Below are 7,059 nucleotides of genomic sequence, written 5' to 3'. Positions count from 1 at the left end.
TCACACATTAGTTATATTAAGTAAATTTGGACAGCAATAATTCCTTAGTCATTTGTAATTCAAGTGACAGAATAACATAATGAGACCAAAATTTTTATTTTCATTTTTCATAATAAAATATTTAGTCTACGATTAAAAGATCAAGTTAACAGAGACAATGTATTTTTTTAGGCCTAAACATGAGTTGTGACATTTCAGCATTTGAGCTTCAATTCCTTGTAGATTTATTTAGCAGTATCATTCCAATATATGTCCATGCTGATTGTAGCTGTTGTAAAATGTGTATTCATGTAAATGGCATAATTATCAGCATTCTGTCTTGTAAAATATACATTTTTGTACATGTATGTCAGCATTTTTGTTTGTATCAAATGTATATTTAATTTTGACTGCCAAAAGTTAAAGCTTTTTTTTTAACCATACAGTATCTAGAACCTAGAACAATTGTATTGAATCAACAAGAAAAACATGCATATTGGGTGCATTAATTTTATTGCGTTTCTTCTTTTTGTCACCAGCTAGGGGCAGGTTTATTTGGAAGGAATATTATAACTAGGAACTTTTGATAGAATGGCTATTTGTTATGAAATTGTTTTTCTTCTTTGTCTTTGGTGCTAACACTTTTTGTCATGAACAAAGCATAAAATACTTGTATTATTTATTAACCCTTTCCTCCATAATGAAGCTTTTTGACACCACCCCCTTTACTCCATAATGACGCCTTTTGACGCCTGTGTAGTACCTCAGTTGAAACGGTTTGACTACAAAGTATCTGCAGTAGACTTAATAAAATTTGTATCCAAAATGAAAAGGAATATCATAGGAATATCCGACTTAAATTTATTTGATGAAATAGTTTTTTTTCGAAATGCATTGATACTTAAAAAGCATATTTTCAGCATTTTATTGAAAAATCATATGCGAATCAAGTATGCAAACAAAAAATTTCAATGGAGGAAAGGGTTAAGGGTAGAAATGTGTGCTTGGGTTTTAACCATTAAAACTTTCAGACTTATTAGGTTGGGATTTAATTTTTTGTTCATTCACTGGGAAATATCAGGTCCTCATTATAACACTCTTCTGGAATTATTCTTTTTAACAAATGATATTTTACAATCTAAATTCTGCAAGTTTTTGTGATTTTGGTTTGACTTGCAATTATTGGTTCATTTGATTTTTATGAAATTTTCTATTTTCCTAAGTTCTGATTCTATTTCTAGAATTTATCATTTGTCACACACTTAAACGTTCATTTCTCCCCATTCATCTGTATATTTCCTGCTTAAGATCATTCAACATAATTTCCCTGTCTTCAATTCTCTATGATATTGCTGTATTATAGATTATTGAAGAAAAAAGATATCATATATTATATTTTCTACGAAAGATCATCAAACATAATTTTCCCGCCATTTTTTTCTTCAACCACAAGCATACAGACCGGTCTACAATTTTCTATGATATTGATATATTTTACATTGTTGAAGTAAGAAAGACATGAAAGACTTCACTTTTTATATTTTCTACAAAAGATCATCTAACAATTTTTTCTTCAACCACAAGCTTATAGACTTGTCTTCAATTCTCTATGAGATGGTCGAAGAAAAAAAACTTCATATATTAAACCACCTTTACTCAACCACATTTCAAATTTGTATTTTTTTACTCTGAAAAGACAAATAATGTTGATGTTTTATACATTGTTGAAAAAACCTCATTGATTGAAGTGAACAACCATTACTTAAACTTATTTGATATTTTTACTTTTAAAAACTATAAACCTGTATTTATCAAAGCATTATTTTTGCAATATACACATTTAGAATCTCACCATAATGTTATTTTTTACAACTTTTGTTTTTACCATATCAGACAGTATTTTTGTACTTTTATTCCATTGTCTAAGTGTTGTGCTGTACATATGTAGTGCAATTATTCTATTGGGACACGACCAATAGTAAAAATCAATACCTGATCGTCAGATTTGTGCATTTTCCCCCAAAAAAATATGAAATTACAAATATCATATTCATATGACTGATATAAATGAGCTGCGGCTGTGTAGAAATCTCCCTTATGAAAATAAACATCAACTTCAAGACATTTGTTCACCTTTTTCAGGTTGAAAATCTCTACCAAAAATCTGTAACTGTTTAAAACTTGATTTCTCATAAGAACCCTTCCAAACAGACCAAAATTCAGCTAATTTTTTGTACAAATTTATTTGAATGTTCCATTATCAACCAAAGGCTTATACATGTACATGTATACATGCAACTGTATAAGGTCGATTTCTATATCCGACATAGCTCAAATCAGTGTCCCTTGAGGTTAGTTTTTCCCCCAGAATGACTCCATGGCATTTCAGTTGCGGATCTAGAAATTTTCATAAGAGGGGGCCCACTGACTGCCTAAATCCACCTCTGTATTTCATATAGTTGAAATTGCAAATTGTCTATTCTTTAGTTTTACAATGTTTTATCCATCTTAAAAGTTTTCCCATTAAGCAGGTACCAAAGTTCATGCAGTTGTGGCTGAAAAATGGCTGACATTGGGATGTCTTTACATCTGAATGATTTGGTGTGAAATAAAATTGAACCGGACTTACTTGTCCCCCAAAAAATACTGTAATCTTGTGTAAACAATTCCCTACCCTACGACCCAACAGTCTCTATCTTAATATTTATTTCAAAACTATAAAGACCGTACGTACCTTGACCTATAATGGTTTACTTTTATAAATTGTGACTTGGATGGAGAGTTATCTCATTGGTACTCATACCACATTTTCCTATATCTATATACAAAATTTTATAGGATTTTGTATGTCTGATATATTGATCATTGGGTAAGTTTTTACTATGCTTTTGTCCCAATGGAATATTTTTTTTATAATTGCAATATAAACTGTAACTTGGTAGTGATTTTTTGCTTATACTATTATTTTAGAGATATTTTAGAACTTTTTTGTTATTTATTCCATTACAATAAGTGCTATTGTTGTTATTAATATTTTATTTACAAAATATGTATGTTTGTTGTATGTCTTGTATTTGATTGTTAACATCTCATGAGTTATCTCCCATTAATAGAGAAAGTGGAAGGTTATCTCCCATTAACAGAGAAAGTAGAGAGTTATCTCCCATTAATAGAGAAAGTACAGAGTTATCTCCCATTGATAGAGAAAGTAGAGAGTTATCTCCCATTGATAGAGAGAGAAGAGAGTTATCTCCCATTTATAGAGGAAGTAGAGTGGTGAAGATTTTGAATTTATGATATCAAGCAGTCAAGTTTATTTACAAAAAAAATGTTTATAAGTCAAAGAAAATTATCTTGATTTAAAGAGCCAATAATGTTTAACTGACACTTACATTACATATGATATAAGATTAAAGTGCCAAGGATGTATATCAAAAAATTGTATTAAAAATAAATTTCTTAAAAGTAAAGATTGTCTTCATGGAGAAAGTTTCATTTTTTTATAAAGGCAACTAAAGGACAAGCTTATTTAGAAAGAGAAGTTAAAAGTATAATTTTTCAGCACATCTTAAAATGTGCTTAATATTTAATCATAGAAAAGATTGAAAAAATAAAAGGGCTTCCATCATAATCATGTGTACATTTAATTTGGTTAAATCTAGCAAGGGAGATAATTCAAGGGAAATAATTCAAGGGAGATAATTCTGGAGATATAAAGAAATTAAAAACTATTATTATAAAGTTATTTTTAACAATAAGTAAAATGGTTATCAGAGAGTTTAATAAGTTTATTATATTTTACTACAAAATAAAACAATTTCAAAACATTTAAATCGAGTAAACATCTGTTGTTAGTGTATGCTATGATATTATGAAAAAAGACGTTGATATTTTGTTTGTGATAAATGTCATAAAAAGAGAGATAATGTTTTCCTTTTGAAATTTTTGGAAATCATGTATCTTAGTCAAGCTTTGTGATAAGGTCAATAAAGGCAAATTAAAATTTAAATAAGCACATGATTAATCATATGAAAATATCTTGTGGCCATTATTTCTGGAATATTTGATTTTTTTTTAAAATTTTACAACATACATTTGTAATGCTAACTTAATAATAAAAGTTTTTAAGTTAAGTATAAATTTGAGTGCACAACATCATGCAAATTTCCTATAATACTAGGAAACAGAATTTGTCAAAACCACAAAATCAAGTATTGATAAAGGTGCATTTCCACCTAAATCCACGATAATTGGTACCCTAAAAAATAAGTGCATAACTCATGGTGGTGCTCCTATTTAAAGGAGTTGAATCCACAGGGTATTGAAATTGTGATTTTTTTTGTTATTTAAATCAAAATATGCTCTGAACAAATAGTAAATTGAGAAATCTACAAATAGTTTAAACATTGTAGCCAAAAAATGAAAAGATTTATTTTATTATTGGTTACAAGTTAAGATTTTGTGATTAATGTTGTGATGTTTAGTATAGTGATTTTTGTATAAGTGTTGTCGTATTAAGATGTTGGTGCTATTTAAATATTGTTAAATTTTGCTGAAAATATGAAGCTTTTTTAGTTGTTGTTGTACAATTATGTTAGGAAATAAAAAAATGTTTACAAAATTTAGTAGTTATTTTTTTAATTTAATTAGTTATCAAAGGTACCAGAATTATAATTTAGTACGCCAAACGCGCATTTCGTCTACATAAGACTCATCAGTTTATAAAGCCAAACAAGTACAAAGTTGAAGAGCATTGAGGATCCAAAATTCCAAAAATTTGTGCCAAATACGGCTAAGATAATCTATGCCTGGGACAGGAAAATCCTTAGTTTTTCGAAAAATTCAAACTTTTGTAAACGGGAAATTTATAAAAATGACCACATTATTGATATTCATGTCATTGACCACATTATTGATATTCATGTTATTAATATTCATATACAGATGAAGGTGCTTCCAGAAACAAGGTAATAGCATAGAAACCACTGAAAGAAGGTGTTCTTGTTATGAGACCCAGAAACAATTTTGCCTGAACAAGTATATGTAGTCAAAAGGTACCAATGTCAATAATCAGAATTGAATAAAATCTTATTTTCTTGGTGGTCCTTGAAGAAAATCGGCCGTACCTTACTTTAACTTCTATTGTAAAATACCAAAATTTTGTCAGTCCTTTGCAAACATTGCTGGGACACTTTTTGAACTTGAACTTTTGAAGATCTTAAACAAGAAAGGCAAATTCACAGCAGCAAGGTGTACATTTTGTATTTGCAATCATGGAAAGATATTAACAGAGTACACTTAACCATAATGTGGTCACTACAAAGTCTGAAACGAAAAATTTGGAAAAGATGTTAGGCCTAGCTGGAAAAAACAGTAACTTGTCGTAGTTTTGAGATGATAAAGTCACATTTTTATTTCTAATAGGCCATGTTAAGCTTACAGCATTTTATATGTTTCTTAGTACCCTGCATGATGATTAAACTCTATTTTCCGTAAGGAATAGTTTGTCATTCTGATGTAATTCATCTAACTTTTATTTCATCTTTATCTTTTCTCAAAAAATGCATGGAGAGACTTATGTCTACCAATTCCTGTGATTTGGTATCATCAATTGTTAAAAGTTTGTGATGAGGTCAGTTAAGAGGAAATTGCTTACTGTTAGTCAGCATGGTCAATGAATTTTGGTGTACATTTTACAAGCATTGTTACAAGAGAGGTGAAAAATACCAAAGGGAATTTCAAACTTAAAATATCCTGACCATTCCATGACAAAAGAAAAAGGACAACAAAACACAATATAGAAAACTTAAGACTGAGCAACACGATCTCTACAAAAATCTCATGTGCTTCTGAAGGGTACGTAGATCATGCTTCATATGTGGCACCTGTTCTGTTTCTCCTATAGAATATGCATAGCTTGAATAGTTTAACACCAAACACTTATAAGCAGGGGCGGATCCAGCCATTTTAAAAAGGGCGGTTCCTAACACAGGACAAAAGGAAAAAGGGGGGGGGGGTCCAACTAAATGTCCCCATTCAAATGCATTGATTGTCCCAAAAAAAGGGGAGTTGGACCCTCCTCTTCCTGTATCCGCCACTGTACAAGGCAGTGATTATTTGTAAACAGTTGTATAAGTAATGGCATATCTCATTCCCGTGTCCATGGATATTGGTATTGCATTGCATCTTCAGTTTAATTACGTTGAAAGTTTTGCATAGTTTACATGAACAAGTGTTGTCATTAAAAATTCAACAATTGCATTATACTATAAGTTACATAACTATATGTCAACATTATATTGCATTTAATTTAAATAGATAAGATCTTCAGTATTTGGTATTTGCCTCCTGGGTGCAATCATCAATAACAGGTTAGAGCAATATTTTAACAAATAACCAGTGGCGGATCCAGGGGGGGGGGGGGGGGGGTTCCGGGGGTGCGCACCCCCCCTTTATTTTTGCCGATCAATGCATTTGTATCGGGACATATGTTTTGCACCCCCCCCCCCCCCCCTTTGCCCTGGGTGCCCTGGGTTAGCACCCCCTTTCGAAAATTCCTGCATCCGCCCCTGATAACAGTGAATATCCCTGATATTCCCATCGTGTTGCATTCAATATAGCTTCATACATCTCTGATTATAAATAATATTAATTACGATCAATGTACTATTTCAAAAATAATTCGTAAAACGGATTTCAAATAAATTCATATACACATTATACACGCCGGAGACATATCACATGCAGCAACTTCTGAATACTGACTTTTCCCTAACTAAAATCCGTAAAATTGAGTCGGAAGAATTATAAGTTATGACGCATTATTCAATACAGATAAAAGTATGTGTATAATGATTACATTAGCCAGACAGCAACCAAGCATCAAAACAACCAAATAATATGTTTCTGGCAAGTAATACATCTAATCATATGATCAATAAATTTGTGTCTATTTTTTTTATCAACAACCCGAGCCTTTTACAATGTAAATTCGACCATTTTTGCATTTTCAAACCACATGATTTAATTTAGGATTTATCTTAGAATTTTGCCCATAGTTTGTACCTTAATTCTATTTCC

Source organism: Mytilus galloprovincialis, chromosome 11, assembly GCF_965363235.1.
Source record: "Mytilus galloprovincialis chromosome 11, xbMytGall1.hap1.1, whole genome shotgun sequence".
NCBI lineage: Eukaryota > Metazoa > Mollusca > Bivalvia > Mytilida > Mytilidae > Mytilus > Mytilus galloprovincialis.
The sequence above is the reverse complement of the archived record's forward strand: the minus strand, read 5'-3'. Positions refer to the sequence as shown.